This window comes from Melanerpes formicivorus, unplaced genomic scaffold (assembly GCF_026170545.1).
Source record: "Melanerpes formicivorus ecotype bairdi unplaced genomic scaffold, bMelFor1.0.p_v2 SCAF_33, whole genome shotgun sequence".
Classification (NCBI taxonomy): domain Eukaryota; kingdom Metazoa; phylum Chordata; class Aves; order Piciformes; family Picidae; genus Melanerpes; species Melanerpes formicivorus.
In genome coordinates this window covers 1,482,986-1,507,718 of record NW_027142385.1, presented here as the reverse complement: position 1 = coordinate 1,507,718, position 24,733 = coordinate 1,482,986, and the positions used below count along the sequence as shown (strand labels likewise).

The window sequence follows — 24,733 nt, the reverse complement described above, 5'->3', positions numbered from 1 at the left end:
CAACAGCCACGCTCAGGGGTCAGGTGGGAAGTAGAGCTTGAAGGACACGCAAAGAATGTGCTGCTTCTATCACAGGGGACAGTCTCACAATGCACAGGGTAATTTGTTCAAGGACAAACCAGAGAGAATTTGCAAGGGATGGGGCACAAGCAGCAAACATGCAAGCTAGCAAATCAAACCCAGCCACCAGTTTAGGAAGTCAATGTTGGTTAGCTTCGTATTCCCCAGCTTGCATACAACAGTGTGCAAGGACTGCAGAAAGCCCTGATGGTGAATACATAGAATAGAATACATAGAATAGACCATGTTGGAAGAGACCTTCAAGATCATCACATCCAACACATCAACCAATCCAACCTGCTTAAACAACTAAACCATGGCACCAAGCACCCCATCAAATCTCCTCCCGAACACCTCCAATGATGGTGACTCTACCACCTCCCCAGGCAGCCCATTCCAATGGGCAATCACTCTCTCTGTAAGGAATAGAATAGAATAGAATAGAATAGAATAGAATAGAATAGAATAGAATAGAATAGAATAGAATAGAATAGAATAGAATAGAAGAATAGAATAAACCAGGTTGAAAGAGACCTTTAAGATCATCGAATCCAACCTATCATCCAACACCATCTGATCAACTAAACCATGGCACCAAGCACCTCATTCACCCCATTCTCTTCCTAAACACCACCAGTGATGGTGACTCCACCACCTCCCTGGGCAGCACATCCCAATGGCCAATCTCTCTTTCTATGAAGAACTTCTTCCTAACATCCAGTCTAAACCTCCCCTGGTGCAGCTTGAGACTGTGTCCTCTTGTTCTGGTGCTGGTTGCCTGGGAGAAGAGGCAAATCCCCACCTGGCTACAGCCTCCCTTCAGGTAGTTGTAGACAGCAATAAGGTCTCCCCTGAGCCTCCTATTCTCTAGGTTAAGCAACTCCAGCTCTCTCACAGGACTTGTGCTCCAAAGCCCTCATCTTTGCCCCTTTGGGTTCACAAGAAACAAAAGTATTATTTGGAATCCTTTCAAGTGACAAGAAGAACATCTCACATGAAACATGATTCACTGCGCTGGCAATCTGCTGGGGGGACCATCAAAGATCTCTTAGAAAGGAGGTGTGAGGGGAAAAGCTGTGTTTCCAAACAACATGTGCCTGAGCAGCCTTTGTTCTCCTGCACATTGCAGCCATGTAAGTAGCACAAGAGCAGATAGTGTCTACTCCAGCTCTGTGATCTCAAGCAAAGTGATACAGAACATAAAGGTGGTCATGAAGGAGCTGGACATGCAAAACATCTTCCACTGGCTGACATTAAAATAAATACTTTGTGAACTCCAGCCAAAAAGAAATTAGCTAAACTCTGGTACAAGACAGGTGGTGATAGCCATGAGACCAGAGAGGGTTTCAATACCTGAAGGGACCTACAGGAAGGGAAGGGATTGTTTATGAGGGCTTGTGGTGGTAGGATGAAGGGTAATGGTTTGAAACTGGAGGGTAGATTTAGGTTGGACATCAGGAGGAAGTTCTCCACAATGAGTGGTGAAATACTGGAACAGGTTGCCCAGGGATGGAGTTGAAGCTCCAGCCCTGAAGACATTCAAGATCAGACATGATGTGGTCCTGGGCATCCTGATCTAATTGGAGGTGTCCCTGCTCACTGCTGGGGGGTTGAACAGGATAACTTTTGAGGGTCCCTTCCAACTCGATGAAGTCTGTGGATCTGTGAGTCTGTCTATGGTGCTTTCAGGGTCAATGCTAGGCCAGTGTCACATGTAGTTCAGCAGCTGTTATCCAGAAGAGAGGATATGTTCCTCTCTGTAGTCATCACAAGCAGTTTCCCAAGTCTATCTGCAAATGGAACCTGAGGAACTATTTCAGGGTTTAACAAAGCAGCTCTTATTTTAAGTGAAAGAACCATCTGTAACAACTGAGTCATGGATCAGATGGGAGAGAGCATTCTTCAGATACTGGCACTTACACAAGGCAGTATGTGAGGAGCTAGAGATGGGGAGCACCACATGAACTTCCAAAAGTACTTGATAATCATAGAATGGGTTGGGTTGGAAGGGACCTTTAAAGCTCATCTAGTCCATTCCTCTTGAAGTGAGCAAGGACATCTTCAACTAGAGCAGGCTGCTCAGAGCTCCAGCCAACCTGACCTAGAATGTTTCCAGGGATGGGGCATCTATCACCTCTCTGGGCAGACTGGGCCAGGGCTTCAGCACTCTCACAGAGGCTCAGGCATGGACCAGCTGACCCAGTGCTGCTCTCAGATGGTTTTGCAGCACTGGTCATATATACCATCCTAACTAGCACAGTATCAGCTAATGCAGCCTGGCTTATCAGTCACCTGTGGTGAATTAACCTTAAATCACATCAGGTCACAGCTGGGGTCCAGGCTCAGGGTGGGTAAACTGCTCCTGAGTCCTTGAGGTTCGGCTGACAGGTCACCAGTCAGTCAGCTGCCCTAGCCTGAAATGCTGTCAGAGTGGATAGAAAAGGCAAAAGGAGATGTCTCAAAAATCTAACAGCATGTTGGATTTCCCCAGCCCTTCTCCTGGGAAAAACAATGCATCTAAATCACAAGGATAAATGGGGGGGAAGGGGGAACCTGAAAATGACTTTGAGATCCTTTTGCTGTGAATTCCACAAATACTCTGCTTTCTGGAACTGGTGAGTCACCACCCGACACAGCAACCCCTGCCTGACCTGGCAGACACTGGGGAGAGACAGTGCTGAGCCGCACGTACCCTGCACAAAGGCTGGTGAAGGACCTGGGGCTGATGTCATCAGAAGAGATGCTTACTAGGGGGCTTTGATGCCTGTAACTGTCCCTTGTGATGCTTCCCCATATGAAGTGGGTGTCATAATCTCACACTTGATGGGAGCTCAGCCTGAAAGGCCTACTGCCTTTGCTTGTGGATCTTGTAACTTTGAAGAACAGAACAACATTCAGACTGAGAAGGAAACTATGTTTAGTTTGGGGTGTTAGAGAGCTTCACTGCTGTCTGTCTGAGCAATGACTGACTAGTTACAGATCACTTCACTGCCAGTTTCAAAGCAAGGAGCATCAGTAATGCAGATTGCTTGTCATGCCTGAGACAGGTGAGGACACAGAGGTGGAATCACAGGCAGTCTCTACATGCTATAAAGCACAGAACCCCAGCCTGCTGCAAACTGTGCCACCTAAAGCAGACAGAAGCCAACTTAGCTAAGGGGTTTCCCACTGCAGAAAAGGACAGATAATGGTTTGCACAGGAGGAAAGGAAAAAAACACATCCCAAAGCTGGTGTCCAAGTCAGTTTGATGAAAAGCAGCCAAGCCTCCATTGAAGTAGGTAATGTGTGTCATCAGATGGGCTATTCCCCAAAGCCAAGGTCATGTGAATACCCCAGAACTATTCCAAAGCTATTAGGGAAGAACTGTGTCAAGTAACCAGGGACAAACACACAACTGGAAGAAGTGATTAATCAGTGTCAAGATAGTCACTATCTGTGGCAGCTACTCCATATGGATTATGTCAGGTCAGGTAGGAGCCCTACATTTCACTCAAGTCAGTGTTTAATCTGAATGGTTGGAAGGATTTCACACAGATGGTGGAAGCATGCAGACTTGCTTGCCAAGCATTTGTGGACAGGCAGCAAGTGACTGTGGAGCTCCCTGTCACCCCTGGAGAGAGGCAAGCTGGCACCAAACAGCCCAGCAGCTCCCTGCCCTTCTGCCTTGGATGAACCATGGTCAGCCCTTGGCAGGCCACAGAGCCAGGAATTCAGTCACCATTGATGCAAGGATGTCTGCAGTGCCTTGGCAGGACATCTGCTCTGCTCTGCTTAGGAGTGTGATTGCAGCCCTGAGCAAGGTGGCTTTGCCTCCTCAGACCCATGTTAGCTTTTCCTATTGAAGTCACAATAGGACTCATTTTCTTTTTCTCTCCCTGGCCATTAGATCCTTGTTATGATATCTCATAGCTTCATTTATCTATGCTCTGTATTAGTGTGGCTTTACCTTACTTACTTACTCCACTTCCTTTCCTCCAGTCCTCTTGGTGATAATCAGCCTGCTGTAGGGCAAGGTTTTATTCAGCCCACCAAACAGAAAAGGTCTGTAGGGCACAGAGGACTTCAGATCTCAGAGTCTTCAAACTGCACACCAGAAATGTTGGGTTGGGGATTCTGTGCCACCACTGCAGCCTGGTTAAATACTAAGCCCCCACCTCATTGCATCCACACTGTGGGAAAGCCAAGACACAAGAGGCAGCTCTAAGGAATCATGGCTATCTGGAGAGATTACAGAACCCTGTTTTGAGGGGAAAACAGCCAGTTCTTACAGATCAGAGCAGAAAGCTGTGTAGCAGACCTGCCTTCTGCAACTGCTGAGAGCACTGCCACAGGCAGTCACCAGTGCTCAGACTCTTGAGCCTCTTGTTTGTGGTTTCACTACCGTGACTTGACACTACATGACAGGAAAATGTTGCAACAACTGTGGCAGAAAGTGCAGACAAAGCTGCTGCAAGTCGTGGCAAAGCTCTTGTGTATGCATTACCTAGAGTGAAGATCACCTCCTGGGGTTAGTCCAGAGCATGCTTTATACATAAGCTTTTAGACAGTAAGATGTTTGTGCCATTTTGCTCCACCAGGAGAATACACAGAATATTTATTGGCCCCATAGTTGAGAGCCCATTTCCATTACTTACAAAGCAATACATTCCAGAAGAGTGGTCAAGCCAGATCCCAGTGTGTGTTTGGAACACCACATTAGGCCACACCTTGAGTCCTGTGTCCAGTTCTGGGCCCCTCAGTTCAGGAAAGATGTTGAGTTGCTGGAAGGTGTCCAGAGAAGGACAACAAAGCTGGGAAAGGGTTTGGAGCACAGCCCTGTGAGGAGAAGCTGAGGGAGCTGGGGTTGCTTAGCTTGGAGAAGAGAGGCTCAGGGGAGACCTTATTGCTCTCTACAACTACCTGAAGAGAGGTTGTAGACAGTCAGGGGCTGGTCTCTTCTCCCAGGCAACCAGCACCAGAACAAGAGGACACAGTCTCAAGCTGTGCCAGGGGAGGTTTAGGCTGGATGTTAGGAAGAAATTCTTCCCTGAAAGAGAGATTGGCCATTGGAATGGGCTGCCTGGGGAGGTGGTGGAGTCACCATCACTGGAGGTGTTTAAGAGGAGACTGGATGGGGTGCTTGGTGCCAAGGTTTAGTTGATTAGGTGGTGTTAGATGATGGATTGGACGCAATGATCTTGAAGGTCTCTTCCAACCTGGTCTATCCTATCCTATCCTATCCTATCCTATCCTATCCTATCCTATCCTATCCTATCCTATCCTATCCTATCCTATCCTATCCTATTCCTGGATTCTGCTGAACCTGAGTGACTGTTACGTGTTCTTTAGAGAGTGAAGACTTATTTATGTGCAGAGTGAAACCTGAAGCCACTGTTTAGCTGATAGAGAGGAATTTAGTAAAACACTCTTTTTCCTCCCAGGCTCAGTTCAGTTTGCACATCCAAGATCAGGTCATCCTCTTTCAGCCTTCAAGTGACCTTTCTCAGACAGAGCTTTGGAGAAGTTTTGTCACAATTTCTTTGGTCACGAGTTGCATGCACTGACCAGGACAACACCCTTTCAGTTCTCATGGGGGAGACTGACCAGGCTGGCCAAAAGGAAATCACAGGGGGAGCAACATGAAGGGCACTTTGCAGATCAGGAGAGACAGGGTGCTAGTGAAAGCTTTCAGGATGCAGGGCTGAGACACTAGAAGAGAAGTTACCCAGGAAAAGGAGAGACACAAATAGCTGAGGAAGTGCCCTGAAAGCCTGACCACAGTGGGAGGGAGGGAAGTGGGTGGGAGGGAGGAATCGGGAGAGAAAGCAGAAGTTCCACCTCCCGTGGCAATAGTTAGCAGTTGTATGGATACTGTACTAAATTAGCTCCTACACCCCAAATGCTGTTCCTATAAGACACATTAGGCTTGATGCAAGTTAAGCCAACCCCTCTCTTAGAGTTTGCCCTCTATCAGCCCTTCAAGAGAAGCCTTCTCAGTGAGAAGCTGACTGAAGAGGCTGCAGCAAAGTGGTCATTCCAGCATAGTCATCAGCTTCTAAGTTCATCACAGCAGGTTCTTTCTTCTGGTGGAGACAGCATTTTGGTGAGGCAACAGCTGAGGTAAACCAATGATAAAAGGCCAGGAGGAAAGAAGCAATGAGAGAAGAATGGGAAATATGACCTAGGTGCATCCTGGAAGGAAGTGGTAGACGATGATAAGATGTGGCCTCAGAGGTGCAATGTGGACATGAGCCAGCCACAGGTAAGCAGGATTTTATGGTGGTGTAGTGGCTTCTTGAATGTCAAAGACCTTCAACAAACAAAGTTTTCAGAGTGGCTCCATGCTTAGAACCAGCTGAGACGGACATGGAAAGCCCTGGATAGAATACTGAGGAAAGGAGAGGAAAAAAATGAAGAGAGGATTACATGGAGTCATGAAGCCATGAGGAGATCTCAGAGGAGATGCTAAGTTAATTCTCACCTGTCCTGACCAGGAATCCCCCTTCCACAAGACAGTACTAATTCCTTGAAGTCAGAAGTGCATGTATTCTCAAACAGAGGAAATATTTCGTACTCCCTGCAGACATCAATGTTTCTCAACATTCAGCAAGACACTGAAATTTCTGAGTGTTCAACTTGGCCCTTTTCCAAAGTGTGACTCTCTCCCTCCTATCTGCTCAGGAAGGAGGTTGAAATCCTGTGGCAGGTACCTCAACCTCCCTTCCTCCCTTTCTCAGGGGCTGAGGGACCAGCTTAGCATCTCAGTTTGGTGCTTTTCCCCAATAACTGATGAGCACAGGATGGCTGCTTACAAAACAGGAGGTGATTACCCAAGCAGAAGGGTTGTTCAACACTCCACCCTCCATCAGGGCAGTCAGCAGTGGAAACCAGAGGCCAACAGAAGAAAGGGCAAGTGCTCTGATCTTAGGGATTCATCTCCCACCCCACATGAGACAAGACAAACTGTGACCTATTCTAAACAACCTGGAACATGCACAAAGCTGGGAACATCAGTGGTGTGTGGAGGGGACAGCAAAAAGCATGGCCTGGGCTCTTCTGGGCCTGGGAGGAAGGGCTGGAGATGTCAGCAGGCATCCCTCACTCCATCATTTCTTAGCAGCCAGTTCCTCTCAGTGGTGATACTGGGCTGAAAGAGCTGCAGGGACAAGTTATAGATTATTCCTTACACTGCTCTTCACCCTGACCAAAACACACTGCAGACTGTTCAACTCAGATTTTCCTGCAGTCCCCTACAGGGCTCTCCTCACACAACGGCAGATGAAAGGTGCCAGGATCTGTACCAAAGCTTCTCTCTGAGTGAAAAACATGTCCCAACACATTTCCCTGGCATGTCCCAGCAGGGATTTCCATGGGAACACCAGTGATAGCTACCAGACCTCCCAGATGCTTGACTGCCAGCTTTGACCAGTAGTCTCTCCTGTGCAGAACTCCTTAGTCTGAAGAGTTTTTACATGAGTAACTCATACTGTAATACTCTGTTGGAGCAGTATTGTCATGGTCACCAAGGTACCCAAAACACCTCTTGGCATGTATGGAGAGCTAAGTTCAAAGCAAACATTCCTGTGGTGGCATATGTCTGGGAAAGGAAATGAGCCAACATCTGTTTAGGATTTCAGACTCATACTTTCACAACCCTGACACCAGCAACGCCTTTGCAGCTGGGATCAGTAGCTTCTTCTACACTCAAACTTCTACAGCAAAGAAATATGCAGAACAGAACAGGTGGAGGGACAGCACCCCAAAACTCAGACAAGAAGCATGTTATGGAAAGGTGCTGCAGAAGAGGAGGGCTCATAAACATACAGCCTCTGAGCTGATAGAACAGAGCTCCATGGAAATCAAAAGGCTTCATACGGAAGAAATCAGTACACTTGTCATAGAATTATAGAATCAATAAGGTTGGAAAAGACCTCAGAGATCATCAAGTCCAACCTGTCACCAAACACCTCATGGCTACTAAACCATGGCACCAAGTGCCACATCCAGTCCCTTCTTGAACACCTCCAGGGATGGGGACTCCACCACCTCCCTGGGCAGCACATTCCAATGGCTAACAACTCTCTCTGGGAAGAACTTTCTCCTCACCTCCAGCCTAAACTTCCCCTGGTGCAGCTTGAGACTGTGTCCTCTCATTCTGGTGCTGGTTGCCTGGGAGAAGAGACCAATCCCCACCTGGCTACAACCTCCCTTCAGGTAGTTGTAGAGAGCTATAAGGTCTCCCCTGAGACTTCTCTTCTCCAGGCTAAGCAACCCCAGCCCACTCAGCCTCTCCTCACAGGGCTGTGCTCCAGACCTCTCCCCAGCCTTGTTGGCCTTCTCTGGACACATTCAAGTTTTTCAATAACCTTCTTAAATTGAGGAGCCCAGAACTGGACACAGTACTCAAGGTGTGGCCTAACCAGTGCTGAGCACAGGGGCAGAATGACCTCCCTGCTCCTGCACATCCATGGCAGAGGCTATGCAAGGTCTCTGTGTCTCTCTCTTTTCCACGTGTCTCCTTGTGTGTATTCCCTGCTGGCAGCCCTCATGTGATGCCTCACTTTTAATCCACACATTAAATTCCTGTCCCTGGCCTGTGTGCTACAAAACTGCCTCCTGCTCACGTAAAGCTAACATGGCCAAGTACAAACTCAAACACTGCCTTAAAAGCCTTGTGACTGAGCAGCACAGCCACCACGCTTTCTGGTCCCCAAAGCCCATCCAAGCCTTTCACACTGCTCTCCTGGCTTGTCCCACTTTGCACTTTCCAAACATTTTAGCAGGGAAATGTTTGGGGGTTTTGTTTTGGAGCTTTTTTTTCCTTTTCTCTCCTCTATTTTTTACAGCATTGCTTCAGCAGTCAGGAGACTTGGCATCTAATCCCCAGCCCAGCCAAGAGGCAGTGCTTGACCTCAGACAAGGTTGTTTTACCATCCCAGGCCTTCAAGCTTCTCCTGCATTTGTTGGAGATTATAAACATCCTAGTGGTGCCTGGCAGGCTTAAAGTTAATTAAAGATCTCACAGCACCATCACAAAGATCATCAGGACCGAAGACAAAGTATCATTAGATTCATTAATGAAATAATCCTCCATCATGCAGCGAAGGGGAAAACTGCACTCCAGAAGCAGTGGGCATAACAGCCAGCCTCAGGCCAGAGATCTGTGAGAACAGAGTGTTTCAAGGAATGCCAACCAAAATTCCTCCCATTTTACACTAGCTAATTATCAGTAATGCTCTCCAGAGAGGGAAAGCAGAGGAACACGTAGGAGAGGGCTTACCCGGCGCAGCTGCTCGCCACTAGAGCACCAGGCTTTCTGGGGTCTGGAACTGGAACAAGAAATATAACTCTAAAAAGGGATTTGAATGCAAAATACCAAGGGCTGATGGGGCAGACTGGAGTGAGGATAACCTTGCAGTGCATGACAGGCAGGGAAATGTCTTCCTTTCCTGGGTAGAAGCGAGGCTCCTAACCTGAAGCACCAGGCTGTAGGAAAAGCCTGTATTTTTTTAGGAGAAGGGACTAGCTAATCTAAGGGCAAAGTTTTCTTCCCCCTTGCATGGCACTGAGGCAGAGAGATGTAAGGAAAGACACAAAACACTGATGCTCAGCTGCCTGCTCTCCAGTACAGTGTCATACCCTACCTGTCGTCTCCAGCTGCAGCAGCCTGTAGGTGACATATGGGTTGAGAATACATAGCTGAGAGACGTGCTCAGTCTATTCCTGAAGGGCCTGGCGTCAAATACCCACCTTTGTCTGCAGAAGAAAGGCAGAGGGATACTTGAGGCATGGCCATGCACTCCAGATAGTGTCAGGCTAAAGACCTCTGAGGTAGCTGTGGTCTGCTGCTCTCGCTGGGTGCTCAGGACTCAGCAGAGTTCAGAGGACAAAGGATCTCCTGGTCTTCACCACTTGTTCACTTCACCACTGGCTGCAGTGTGGCTGAGACTGGGGTCTTTCTAACCAGTGAAAAATAAGGTCTCAGGTGCACTATGCAGCTCATTAAGCATTTGAAGGATACATGATTATTAGAGCTATTGAATATGTCATGGCAAATAATCTGGTTTCAGCCTTCTCTCATTAAAGATGTCTCCCCTTATTCCTTGTTTTCAGCAATATTATCCTCAGCCAGAGGAAATCCAGGGGCTTGGATAGAACAAACCCATCACTGTCCTTGCTGTTGTTTTCCAGAGGGTTGGGCAGAGCTGATTCAGGGAAGAGGTGGATGCTGGCTCTCTCACCTGCATCTTTCTCATGCTCGTGAACTGGAGCATCATTTAGCCTGAGAATCAAAGCTAGAACTTGTTCAGTTTCAGTGCCAGCTGTTCCCAACCATGAGGGCAGCTCTGTGCTGTCAGATGTTCATGAACTCACTGGAGAGCCATTAACACACATTATGGTCCAGCCCAGCAGCCTGGTTCCATGGTAGGGGACACCTCACGCAAATAAACCAGTGGTTCCTCCCTGGTTATACAAAGGCAGACAGCAATGGCAGAGAGCCATGATTTTTCAGATAGGAAAGTGAGGCAGAGAGAAATGAAATCATTTTCTCAAGTCAGAGTAAAAATGGATGTAGTTCTTTAGTGCTGGGACTACCTGGCACTGCACTGAGCTGGTGATGGCTATCCAGCTTCCAGTCCAACATGTGTTCAGGAGTGGTGCAGGTTCTGATTCCTGCAGTGCCTGTGCTTGGCCATGAACTGCAAGACACTTGATTACCTGAGCTGATACATCCTAGATGTTGTGCTTGCCAAGCAGGAAAGCCACATGAACATTGCCACTCCTCATTCTCTTCTTAATTGTTAAAGGCTTCAGTAAGGAGATGCAGCAGTTTAGGGGTGAGTGGAGTAGTCAGAGAAGTATCAGGCACAAGGACTTGGACAGTTGAAGCTGTATAATGAGAAGCTTTGGAAAGCTACTGAGCTACTTGAAGCACTTCTCAGAAGTGACCTACGTCATCTAAACACAATCCTTGCTGCTGTTTCTAATCTTCCTTCTGCACAGCAGTGACAGCAAAATGTCATTTTGCTCTACTTCTCTCCTCCCTGCCTCCCCCTTCCACCCCCAATTCCTCTCCCTTTTTGGTGTTTCCTCTTTCTCTGCATGTTTGGGGAACACTTAGTCATCCTTGCAGTCTTTATCCCCAAGAGAAGAGAGAGGAACAACTCCAGTTACATCTCCAAATTCATTTATTCATCCATTTCATGACAGAGCTCATGACAGCCATGACAAAGCCTTGTTGCATAATGATGACTTCAGCAGCACATCTTAGGGGTTGAGCTAGGTGACCTTTAAAGGTCCCTTCCATCACAAAAGATGATCTTTTCCTCTCTGATTGTCCTTCAGAGGATATTGTACAGAGCCATGTGTGCTGCATCCTTCTGCTGGCCTGTTGGCTCCCTGGTGTCAAGATGCCACTGTGTTAACAGTCAGCAGAACTTAGCTCTGTTTCCTTTCCTGGCTGCCAGTGGTTACCCACCAGTAGCTACTGAGGCACTGATTCATCTTGCAACAAAATTCCCCAAACAAATGAGCTATGGCTAAGAACTCTCCAGCAAAAGGCTTCCTTTACACAAAGCATTTCTGCTTTCTGTGAAAGAAACAAGGTTCATATCCTTCTAGCCCATCCTCAAAACTTTCAGGCTGTGGCCTGAGAATAAATGACAGTTCAGGAGAGGTCTGCAAATGTAGATTTGGGAGCTCTTCACTGTTGTCCTGTCTCCCAGCATTTGACCACACCAGTCCCATGAACAGCCAGGATCTTGAACAGCTTGAGTCTTAGAAAATCACTGGCCTCAGGTAAGCCTCTCTTCATAGAATCAATAAGGGTGGAAAAGACCTCAAAGATCATCAAGTCCAACCTGTCACCCAACACCTCATGACCACTAAACCATGGCACCAAGTGCCGTGTCTCCTCTTGAAGACCTCCAGGGATGGGGACTCCACAACCTCCATGGGCAGCACATTCCAATGGCTAACAACTCTCTCTGGGAAGAACTTTCTCCTCACCTTGTGTCCTCTTGTTCTGGTCCTGCTTGCCTGGGAGAAGAGACCAAGCCCCTCCTGGCTACAACCACCCTTCAGGTAGTTGTAGACAGCAATAAGGTCTCCTCTGAGCCTCCTCTTCTCCAGGCTAAATAATCCCAGCTCCCTCAGCCTCTCCTCATAAGGCTTGTGTTTGAGGCATTTCCCCAGCTTTGTTGCCCTTCTCTGGACACATTCAAGAGTTTCAATGTCCTTCTCAAACTGAGGGGCCCAGAACTGGACACAGCACTCAAGGTACGTTGCTCCCTCAGATAGAGACAGGCCATGAACAGCACTGTGGGATGTCCACAAAGTGCTCTGGATGTGACCATCAGCACCGGCGAATCTCTGCTCCAGTCTAGAGCAGGCATCTGCATGCTCACCACTGATGCTTCATCCTCTTCTGTCTGTCCTGTCCTCAAGTCACAGCAGAGCCCAGTCCTCTAAGTCCCCATGGCTGAGCTGTTTCTCACACAGGTTTTGTCCTGGGAGGGTGGTTGCCTCTTTCTTCCACAATAAGAAGCTGTCCCTCACCACTGGCCCAGACCACAGTAGCACAGAAATCAGAAAAGGGAAGAAGGAAAAGTAACTTTGTGTGATTTTCTCTTGAGTTTATCACAATCAGTACAGCCTCTGCATGCACAGACTGCCAGAAGGCACTGGAGAGGCTGACTCAGGTGCAGCAGCTTCATGGCCACAGCACCACAGCTAGGACCACCCTACTGTGCAGCCCACAGGACCTCTCCCTGGTGACAGAATCTCCTGCAGAGAATCTCCATCAGACCTGCAGAGAAGCAGACCCTGTTTCAGAGTTTGGAGCCTCCAAGTGGTTGCATTTGAGTGAGCCCCTCACCAGACAAAATGAAATGAGGCCTTTCTGGCAAAGGCAGCACCCCCTTGCCCAGCAGCTAAGCACCCTTGTTGGCAGGCTCAAGCCTCAAAGCTCCAACACTCACTCACTTCAGTCTGTAAAGTGACACAGTGACAGTGCAGAGAGGGGAGGGGATTGATCATGGCACTCCCTGAGCAGGTCAGGCCCTCAGCCCCTCCTCATGCTCCCCATCAGGCTGTACTGACCCCAAAGCCTGACTTCTCTTCTCTGGCACTCCAGTCCTCCTGGCCATGCTCACTATGGAGTGAGCTGTGAAGTTTCTCACTGACAGTGTGGACACCCTGGCTTCTTTTTCTTCATGGCCCTCACCTGGCTGGTCCTCAAGATGTCACAGGGAACAAGGGACCATGAGGGTCATCATACAACCCCATAGCATTAAGGGCACAGAAGGATCTGTTTATCCCACAGCCAGGATGTAGTGGGATGCAGTTGCAAACCACACTGTGGTTCTTGGCTACAAAGACCAATGGACTGAGGCCAGCAAAGGCTCACAGCAATGAGAAGCAATGTACTAGCAAGAGAGATCCTCCAGTCCTGACCAGGGCTGCTTCCCAACCTGAAATCAAAAGGTTTGTGCCAAAGTAAAGCCAAAAGCAGCTCCATAGCATGGGTGTTATCTTGCCTGAGGGGCTCTTCAACTTGACCCAAGTGCTGTGATAATTCAGAGCATGAGCTCCTTCTGAGAGCCCACCTCCTGCTCCTCAAGGATGAATTTGGGATCCTCAGGGGAGAATTTAGGATTGTGAACAGAGAAAGTGGCACTGTTTGCAGCTTGGTCATTAAGCAGCAGTGACTTTTTCTGTGACAAACAACCAGCCTTTCAGCACTGGTATGAAACCAGGATTGGGTTCATTGTACTCTTGGAGGGAGGTCACAAGCAGATACACACAGGCACTGCATCAGGGGGTCTCTCCTGGACCTCCTACACACACTGCACAGAGGCTCCAACCAGCTGATTCCTTCTGGGCTGCTACACAGAGAGAGAGAGCACAGGTAAACACCCACCTCTGGACCCTCACCCTGTGAAGATCACAGCAGCATTTATCACAGGGTGGCTGCCTGACCTCCTACGCACACAGAGGAATCTAATTTGTGTGTCACAGAAGCACATTAACCCTGCTCTAGCCTCCCACAGCCCTGTGCACACAGATCCCACAGGGTACAGGTCCTGCAGGGGTGTTTGCAAATATTAGAACACTTCTGAAAGAAGTTAATCCTGGTTTGCCCTTGCTGCAGAGGCAGCACTTTGGGTGGGCTTTGGGGAACATTCATTTTACTGTGCAAAACAAGGAAAAGATTTTTACGCGTTGGGAAACAAGTCAGCTCTGCTCTGAGATGTTCTCCTGGTTTTTCTACACCCCTAAAGACATGCAAGATGACTTGGGTTGCTAAAAATACACCCAAAGCAGGCACAGTTAAAGCCTCTCTGGAGAAGCCCAGCTCTGCTAGTGACAAACAGGCGTGCAAAGCCTGGGCACAGAAATGCTGCACGTGGTGGAGCTCTTTGCAGAAGGGAGTTCAGAGCTTGAGAAACACAACTCCTGAAGCAACCAAGGTGCAGCTAGTGGAGACACCTTGACCAGAGCCTGTGCTCCCATTGCTGATGTCCATGTGTTGGGAGCAGGTGCAAGCCTTAGGAAGAAGTTCTATACAGAAAGAGTGATTGCGCTATGGAATGGGTTGCCCGGGGAGGTGGTGGAGTCGCCGTCATTGAAGGTGTTCAGAAGGAGACTTGATGGGGTGCTTGGTGCCATGGGTTAGCTGTTTGGGTGGGTTGGATTGGTTGATGGGTTGGACACGATGATCTTGAAGGTCTCTTCCAACCTGGTTTGGTTTATTCTAATAAAGGTTTATTCTAATAAAACCCTCTCCATCTCAGTCTGTCAGGACACCCAGGGTTCTGTGCATGATTTAGAGAAGACAGTCTCCTCCCTCCCCTTTGCTTTCCCTTCCCATTTTTGTGGTCTTTCCAGTGAAGACAGGGGCCAGGAGGGTTCTCTCTTGTACAGCCCCAGCTCAGCAAGGCCCTGGCACAGGGGGACACAGCAGTGAGTGCTGTCTGGGAGCACGCAGAGTGAGCATGCATTGAGGTTTTCTTACCTACACAGAGCCAGCTTACCAGTTTGCACTGGAAGAAGGCACAGAGGAGTCTATCCTCTACAGATGTGGGGCTCATGCTGTCTCCATGCACATCCTGCAAACACTGGAGGTAGGACCAGTCATAGCAGAGCGGATAAACTCTCACCTGGCACTTTTGCAGAGACAGGCAGGCTGAGTGCCCATGCCACAAGCCTAGACATCAGATGCCATACCTCCATCCCTCCAGCACTGGTCCCCAGTATGCACTGTCTGCTGACCCACAAGACCCTCAAGCAGGGGGAGTGGTTGGGTTGAGTCAAGCCTTTCTCTCACTGTTTGCTGGGTGCTGTGCCTGGGCAAGGCAGTAGATAAGCACTCAAACCCTCCGCCCCACCCATACCCTGAGTGCCAGAGGAAGGCTCTGAACCAGAAATAGTGATCAGGATAGGTGCAGCTCAGCCCACCACCTGCACAGGACCCATACACACAGCTAGGATACTCAGTAAGTGTTGGAGGCACCTAAACACTTCCCAGGCACATTTCCTTCTCACAACCCCACAGTTTGTTCCTCCAGCAAGAGAAAAGAGAGCCCCCAATGTGCTGCTTTGACAGCCAAGCAATGAAGTCCTGTGATCAATCCTTGTAAGCCATGGAGTTTGTAGTGTTTAGGTGTCTGACTTTGACTGACAGCCTTAATTACATAGGGACAGCATCACGGCTCAAAGAGAGGATTGCTGGTTCAGGCTGGCAAAAAACAGGAATAATGTGCTCCTCTCTTCAAGGGATGGTGCAGAAAGTGAGAGCTCACCTTACCCATCTGAGGTGATCAACTCATTATCCTCAATGAGTGAGACACAAATAAATCCCAGCTAGCAGGGGGAAGCTCTGTGTTGCTCCCATACACCCTCCTTCCCCTATATCCTAGCCCAGAGAAAGACCTTTACAAGGCTGGTTAATCCATCCAAGCAGATCCTTCTGCTTGCTGCCACCCAGCTGGAGCATGAAATTCAGGGCTAGTAGCTGCTACTCTGCCCTAGCCATGCCAAGGAGCTCCTGTGATCCCCCAGCTGTGGACAGTGCCTGTAGTGCATCAGGGCTGGCTTAAATGGGAAGCCCCGGCAGCACAGTGTGCTTTGGGAAGGCAGGGCGTGTTTTGGGGTGGGTGGATGCACTTTAGGGGAAGGGAATTGGGAGCTTTTCCCAGAATGATCATGCAACAGGAGTGTAGAGAGAGCTAGCTGCTAGCTTGTCTCTTCTGTCTGTGGGCACTGCAGTGGGTTGAGTGGATGTCCTTCACAGGCTGTTTCCTTTGCTCAAAAATACAAGGAAAAAGTTCTTTTGCCATTTTTACTGCAGGCAAGCCTTGCAGACTCACACTGCACTCTCACTTGTAGGTGGGGTCTCCCTTTCTCCTGCTCTGTTACCCTTTGCAGCCAAAACTAGACACAATGCCTTCAGTCCCTAACTAGACTTAGGGAGAAAATCTTTAGGTCTGAACAGCAATTTGTACTTGCAACTTCCCATTCTTCTCATCCGTCCCTGGAGTTAATATCAGCCTGGCACATTTAGGAGTCTCTTGCTGTTTGCTGCTGCTGTGCTTTCCCTAGGGGCAAGCCAGAGCCAAGGGAGGGAGAGAAGGTACAAGGAGTCCCATAATCAAATACAGCAACCACAGGGGATCAGTTTAACACTTTGCTCTTAAGTGAAGGAAAGAGACAGGGGGAAGGTAGGCAGTAGATCTGTTTCCTTCTTTTTCTCAAGACACAATCACAGAATCACAGAATCACCAAGGTTGGAAGAGACCTCAAAGATCATCAAGTCCAGCCTGTCCACAGACCTCATGACTAAAACATGGCACCAAGTGCTACATCCAATCCCTTCTTGAACACCTCTAAGGATGGTGACTCCACCACCTCCCTGGGCAGCACATTCCAATGGCCAACAACTCTCTCAGTGAAGAACTTCCACCTCACCTCCAGCCTAAACTTCTCGTGGCACAGCTTGAGACTGTGTCCTCTTGTTCTGGTGCTGCTTGCCTGGGAGAAGAGACCAACCCCCACCTGGCTACAACCTCCCTTCAGGGAGTTGTAGAGATCAATAATGTCTCCCCTGAGCCTCCTCTTCTCCGGCTAAGCAACCCCAGCTCCCTCAGCCTCTCCTCATAGGGCTGTGCTCCAAACCCCTCCCCAGCTTTGTGTCTCTGTAGGAACTTTCCCCTAAGAAACTCCAAGAGCTGAGGAGCAGCTCAGCTTGCTGCTCAGAACTGTCTGGCACTGTCTGCACGGCACAAGTGCAAACCTTGCTTTGTCTAAGTTTAACTGGGAGCTGAGTGCTGCTGAAGGTGTGCTCAGTGTTGTTGTGTGCTGTCTATGTCCTGGGTTTGGAGATCAGCACTTAGTGCCCATGCCATGCACTGTTCTTGGTGACCTACAGGGGAAAGGGCCAACTTACTGCTATGTGCCTCACATTCCCTGCTTGCAAAATGGAGATTATCACAGTTCAGGCTGCAAACCTAAAATCATTGGCACAAAGCAGCATCTCAGGATGTCAGGGGTTGGAAGGGACCCAAAGAGACCATCAAATCCAACACCCCTGCCAGAACAGGACCATACAATCTAGCTCAGGTCACAGAGGAACACATCCAGATGGGCCTTAAAAGTCTCTAGAGAAGGAGACTCCACAACCTCTCTGGGCAGCCTGCTCCAGTGCTCTGTGACCCTTAGAGTAAAGAAGTTCTTCCTTGTGTTGAGGTGGAGCCCCCTGTGCTGCATCTTACAACCATTGCTCCTTGTCCTATCCCAGGGAGCAAGTGAGCAGAGCCTGTCCTGACCCCCAGCCCTCAGGTATTTATAAACATCTACTAAATCCCCACTGTGTCTTCTCTTTTTCTGCATCTATGAGTCACTGCAACAAACCAAGAATAACCCAGAAATGCCTAAAGAGATGAGGCACTCTCAAGCCTTCAGAGAGCAATTGATTAGTTGAGCTGTACTATGGTTTTGTCCATCAGAGATGGCAATGCTGGGGGAAGAAGAAACATGGCTGAGAAAATGAGAGTGCATCCTTGCTGCTTCTCCTTCCCCCCTTCCCACACCACTCCCAGCTTCTGCCTTCCCTCCTCCAGACCAAAAAAAAAAGAGAAATTATAAAGAATAATGAAAAAGGCAACTTCTCTAAATTTTGTTTCTCTCACATCAGCCCAGCAGCAGAGGCAGAAATCAGATGATAACCACTGAAATAACCATCGGTGCTCAGGGCCAGGAGGGTGGGTGGAGGCACTGGAACATTTTGCTGTAGGGTTGGGGGGTGGAAATATATAAATAAATAGAATCTATCTTTATTAAAATAAACAAGTGGAAAAGAAGGAACAGAAAGCAAATCAGCCAGCTGCTCTGACATCACAGAGATATGAGGAGAGGCTGGGGAGGGGTCTGGAGCACAGCCCTACAAGGAGAGGCTAAGGGAGCTGGGGTTGTTTAGCCTGGAGAAGAGGAGGCTCAGGGGAGACCTTCTTGCTCTCTCCAACTCCCTGAAGGGAGGTTGTAGCCAGGTGGGGGTTGACCTCTTCTCCCAGGCAACCAGCATCAGAACAAGAGGACACAGTCTCAAGCTGCACCAGGGGAGGCTTAGGCTGGAGGTGAGGAGAAAGTTCTTCAGAGAGAGAGTTGTTAGCCATTGGAATGTGCTGCCCAGGGAGGTGGTGGAGTCCCCATCCCTGGAGGTGTTCAAGAGGGGATGATGTGACACTTTGTGCCATGGTCTAGAGGTCATGAGGTGTTGGCTGACAGGTTGGACTTGATGATCTTTGAGGTCTTTTCCAACCTTGTTGATTCTATGATTCTATGATATCGTACAAAGAGTGCTCCATCCAGAAAGACAGACCAAAGATACAGCAACCAGACCCTCTCTGTCCTTCTCTCTTGGGAGAGATGTTTTGTCTTTGGGTTTGTGTCTGTTTGGGTTTGTGTCTGTTTCATTTTTTCCCTCCTCTCCTGATCCTGTGCTTTCTTTCCTGGATATATTTCTTGTGGATTATGGAAAAATCATAGGGAGAAGTTTTTCCTGCAGGGAAAACAAGAGGAAGCAAAGCAGAGTCATCCACCTCGTATCCACCAGGTGATTCAAGACAACCTCACCCTGGTTTTGGTACCTATAGGACCTGGCAATGATTTGGGCAGGACTTGCTGGGGTTTTAGACCCTCTTTAACTCTTTGTTGATAAGAACAGATAAATGCCAGGGTTGTCACATCCAGATAGTTTCACAAGCTTTGTCTCCTGCAGGGATTATTTCAGGAGAAGGCATGTGCTCCATGGAAATGCTGCAGCAGCCCTTCTGCTCAGCTCTGTGGCTCTCCCTGCTTTTTGGCTGGAGGAGCAGTAACTTCAGGAACCAGCAGACTAACAACTTTGCTTTCTCTTTGCCAAAACCCAGCTGCCAGCCAGCAGGATATTGTCATGCAAGACCTGCACCAGGGCTTCTTTCTGACTTGTGTATATTTGAAGACTGTCTCTCTGCCTGGTTGAGCTCAGGAGGTGAAGGTAGACAACGTGGTGGCAACAGAGGCTGAGAGAGCCCAGGGCATGGGCAGCTTTCCTCAGGGCCTTTGGGCCACACTGGCACACAGCTGCTACTGCCCAAAATTCCCTAGACCTACCTGCCTGGCTAAGCACAGTTGGTCTCTTTGGGGAAAGACTGTTTGAGCCTCTGCAGCAAGGGGAATAGTCTCAGGCATGCCAAGACCAGGGGCCCCCACACGAACAGCTGTGAGGAACCACTGCACAAAGCATCCAGTGTGCATTTTGGAGGATGCCCACAGAAGATGCTCAGGCCCACGTTGCAGCACTGGATGTACCTGTGTCTCCTCTGGCCCCAAGGAGATGGGGTGATCCTGCAGTCAGCAGCTTTGCCCTGCTTGGGATCAGCAGAGATCTGGACATCCACCCCTTGCCCCTGGAGAGCCACCGCACCTGCAGCAGCTTCAGCTCCACGGAGGGGTTAAAACCCAGCTGAGTTGCAGAGGAGGCTGAGACGGTTTTGCGCTCCTGCAGTGCCATCATGTGCTTTAGGTAAGCACTGCAGAGGCACTCCTGGCTGACAAAAGTTCCAGGGACCGAGGAGGCAGAGGAACTGGCAAGCGTAACCTCAGCGTTCCTGGCTGTCCATGGAGGCGGCACGTCCCAGCTCCTTGCACTAACTGCCCAGCCATGGGAAGTCCTGTGGTCTCCACTGCCACATGCACACCCAAAGGTGGTCACAGGGCAGCCCTGAGCTGTGGTGCTCTCTGGATCACCAAGGGGTTTCAATTTTAACGTCTTTCAGCACAGGACTGAAATCAGCCCCATACCTGACAAAGCTGTTGAAGGCTGCAGAGGGGAACAGGACAAAGGTCCCCCAGGAAAGGATTCATGGAGTGGAAAATGAGGATTTTGCCCTCTCTTTCACTGGAGATTTTCCAGCAGGCCCTTCTTGCTGCTTAAGAAACCCTGCTCCAGCCATGGCAGGGCCTCAGCTCCTGTCAGAGGGCACTGTGCCACGTTGCTAAGCCAACCCATGGGAGACATCTCTCATTAACAATGCCAGCAAACAGCGTCATGATGCCTTGGCAAGCACCTGTGGCAACAGCTGCAAAGTGCCCTGACCAGTGACGGCAGCAGCAGCTTGCCAGGGCCTCCTGTCACACCAGGGAACCTGCAAGGAAACACCCAGTGGCAGAGCTGGGGATAGAGGAGTCCTGCACCATGCAGAGCATGAGCTGGGCAGGGTACATGGCTGGCAGCACTCAGGGCCACTGGTGTCATTGCATTCCCTTTCAATCTTGGGAGCCAGACCTGTTTGCATCTCCTCTGCAGCCAGCGTGGATCCTGTCCCTCCACAGGGCTATCACTGTCCTTGCTCAACCTGTTGTCTCAGTATCACAGTATCACAGTATCACTTAGGTTGGAAAGGACCTCGAGGATCATCGAGTCCAACTTGACACCACAGACCCCATGACTAGACCATGGCACCAAGTGCCACGTCCAATCTCCCCTTGAACGCCTCCAGGGTCGATGACTCAACCACCTCCCTGGGCAACCCGTTCCAATGCCGAATGACTCGCTCGGTGAAGAACTTCCTCCTCACCTCGAGTCTGAACCTCCCCTGGTGCAGCTTGAGACTGTGTCCCCTTGTTCTGGTGCTGGTTGCCTGGGAGAAGAGGCCAACTCCCTCCTGGCTACAACCACCCTTCAGGTAGTTGTAGAGGGCAATAAGGTCACCCCTGAGCCTCCTCTTCTCCAGGCTAAACAATCCCAGCTCCCTCAGCCTCTCCTCATAGGGCTTGTGCTCAAGGCCTCTCCCCAGCCTTGTTGCCCTTCTCTGGACACGCTCAAGTGTTTCAATGTCCTTCTTAAACTGAGGAGCCCAGAACTGGACACAGTACTCAAGGTGTGGCCTAACCAAAGCAGAGTACAGGGGCACTATGACCTCCCTGCTCCTGCTGGCCACACTATTCCTAATGCAGGCCAGGATGCTATTGGCCCTCCTGGCCACCTGAGCACACTGCTGGCTCATATTCAGGTGGCTGTCGATCAGCACCCCCAGGTCCCTCTCTGTCTGGGAGCTCTCCAGCCACTCCAACCCCAGCCTGTAGCTCTGCATAGGATTGCCGTAGCCAAAGTGCAGCACTCGGCACTTGGACTTGTTGAAAGCCATCCCACTGGACTCTGCCCATCTTTCCAGTCGGTCGAGGTCCCTCTGCAGAGCCTTTCTACCCTCTAACTGACTAACATCTGCCCCTAACTTTGTGTCATCTGCAAACTTGCTGATGACTGACTCTACCCCTTCATCCAGATCATCAACGAATATGTTGAAGAGGACTTAGGTACCTCCAAGGCACGACTTCAGATGTAACCCTCATTCAGGCCTCATGTTTTCCCCCACTGTTCTGATGCCAGGTTTCCAGGCTTTGGCAATTTATCCTGCCCTCTGCAGCTCCAACCATTCTTCCCTCTGGGCCTCAGACAAGCAGCAAGATATGCAAGAAGCCCTGGAGTCTAACCAAGCTCTGGACTACTCTGCAAGGAGAAAGAGTTATAGCATGGGAAAAGTGAGTGACTGCAAGAATTCCCAAACCATTCAGGGCAGAAGCCTTGCAGTGCAGGGCAGTGCATCCACATGCAGTGTCAGGCTGAGGGAGAGATGCTGGCTCTCACAGCCCTGGGGTACACACATGCTTTCCCTCATCTCCCCAGTTTGTTGTCTGGCCTGGCACAAGCAGAGGAGAAGATGTGCATGTCACAAGGCACCGGTTTCCCCTCCACTGTCCCCTGTTCTGGAGCTGGAGCACAAAGACCTTGCAGCTCTCCCCAGCTGCCAGCCCACACCACGTCCTGGGACAGTGGCTGTCCCTCAGAGCACTAAGTCCTTAGAGGACAGACCAGGCTGAGGAGCAATGACAGACCAGGCTGAGGAGCAATGACAGGAAAAGACTTTCAGGGCTTGCTCTGGGATGGTGCTGTGCAAAGGAGGCTGCAGCTGGGTTGAGCTCTGCATATTTGGGGCTGTAAAGCAGACACCTGCAGGGACAGAAATGGGGACAGCACAGGGCACTCCTGGCTTCAAGGCCCTTGTTTCTGGCTCTTGCACTCCATCAAGTGCAAGGAAAGTGTAGCTTTCTGACGGCAGCCCACTGCCCTGAGTCATGGTGACCTTTGTGTCCCCAGAGCAACATCCCCACACCTGTCACAGCTGTGAGCACTGAGCACCCTGCAACCCCCACAAGCTTGGTAGCCATTTTAAGCCCCATTTCACTTGGGCACATCCCCATTTCCCTGCCCTCATCAGGCACTGCAGACCCCAGGGGAACCATCATCATATCTGGAATGCCAGCTGCTGGCACATTCCTCTGCCATGGCCTCCTCTGAACATTCCCTGGGGTGGGATATGAAAGCCCTGGAGCTGATGAAACTGGCCCACAGAAGGGGGTGGGTGGAGAGCTTTGGTTTGGGAGGGAACTGCTTTGTTAAGCTATATTCCTTGTAAAGGTGAGGGTGAAGGAGGGAATCACCACCCCACCACTAAGTCCCATGGAGAAGCAGAAGGGTGGGGTGGCAGGGGATGATGCTCCTGTTGACAAACTCAACCAAAAGCCTCCCTCTGTCAAAGCTTTTTCTTTCCAGCTAAAACCAATCCAAATTATTTGGCCTGGAAATGTTACAACGATTTTTGGTGATGCTCACTCAATGTATTCCAGATTCCCTCTCATGCTATAACTCCTAACTGGACTACCTCCACTGCAATCCATGGCTTTGGCTGACCATGTCCAGTTATTACTTTTTAATGAAAAGGGGGGAGAGGAGGGAAGCAAAAACTGAGAGAAAGTAGGGGGGGAGGGGGGAGAGGGGGGGTTGCAAGCAAATAATAAAATCAAGGTTCTGCCCCAACCAGATCCTGACCAAAATTTCTACTCAGGAGAAATTTATCCCAGTGTTCATGGATGAAGAAAGTTATTGGACTTGATGATCTCAAAGGTCTTTTCCAACCTGGTTAATTCTATTCTATTCTATTCTATTCTATTCTATTCTATTCTATTCTATTCTATTCTATTCTATTCTATTCTTGGAGTCTGCTGAACCTGGGTGACTATTATGTGTTCTTTAGGCTGGATGTTAGGAAGAAATTCTTCACAAGAAGAGAGATTGGCCATTGGAATGTGCTGCCCAGGGAGGTGGTGGAGTCACCATCACTGGGGGTGTTTAGGAGGCAACTGGATGGGGTGCTTGGTGCCATGGTTTAGTTGATTAGATGGTGTGGGGTGACAGGTTGGACTGGATGATCTCAAAGGTCTCTTCCAACCTATTCTATTCTATTCTATTCTATTCTATTCTATTCTATTCTATTCTATTCTATTCTATTCTATTCTATCTTATTCTATTCTATTCTATTCTATTCTATTCTATTCTATTCTATTCTATTCTATTCTATTCTATTCTATTCTATTCTATTCTATTCTATCTTATTCTATTCTATTCTATTCTATTCTATTCTATACTATTCTATTCTATTCTATTCTATTCTATTCTATTCTATTCTATTCTATTCTATTCTATCCTATTCTATCCTATTCTATTCGAATCACAATATTTTGCACTCATTTTATAGCAGCCTAAATGACAGCAAACACATAAGCAAGACTAGAAGTGTTCATCCATTTTCATTTATCTCCAATTTTACATTTCCTTACCTTTCCTAGCCTGCTCCATCTGGAGGAAGGTTTCCAGCCAGGCATCTCTGGCACACAGTCAAGGGCAGAGGGACACTCTCAGACCAGTGTCCAGGGCTGATTGTAGGTACCAAGCAAAAAAGCAAAGCAGCAGCTCTTTAACTTCCTGCTCCTTGTTAAAGCTTTATAGAGAAGCACTGTGATAGAGAGGACTCTTGACACTTGTCCATCCCTTGGACAAACCTTAACATGTGCCTTCTAGCACTAAGAGCCAGAAACTTCCTACAGACAGCTATCCTCTCAGTCCCTTCTCCACTTATGCTTAAGTTTAATCTGAAATCACTTTTACAACAGTAGGATGCAAGTGGTTTTGCTTAGATGCTCTCCTGATGTGGGTGTCCAGCTACCAGTCAGCCCTATCCCTCCACCTTCCCCCACTTTGAGTCACTTCCCATTTTTTTTGCTGGCAGTGATGTCTATTTTAATAGAGTGGGAAGA

General features: G+C 49.1%; 1 pseudogene; it reads right to left on the bottom strand.

The window, feature by feature from the left end:
- Positions 1–7,015: 7,015 nt before the first annotated feature.
- Positions 7,016–20,090, bottom strand: LOC137449766 (CMP-N-acetylneuraminate-beta-1,4-galactoside alpha-2,3-sialyltransferase-like; annotated as a pseudogene).
- Between the last annotated feature and the right edge of the window lie 4,643 nt (positions 20,091–24,733).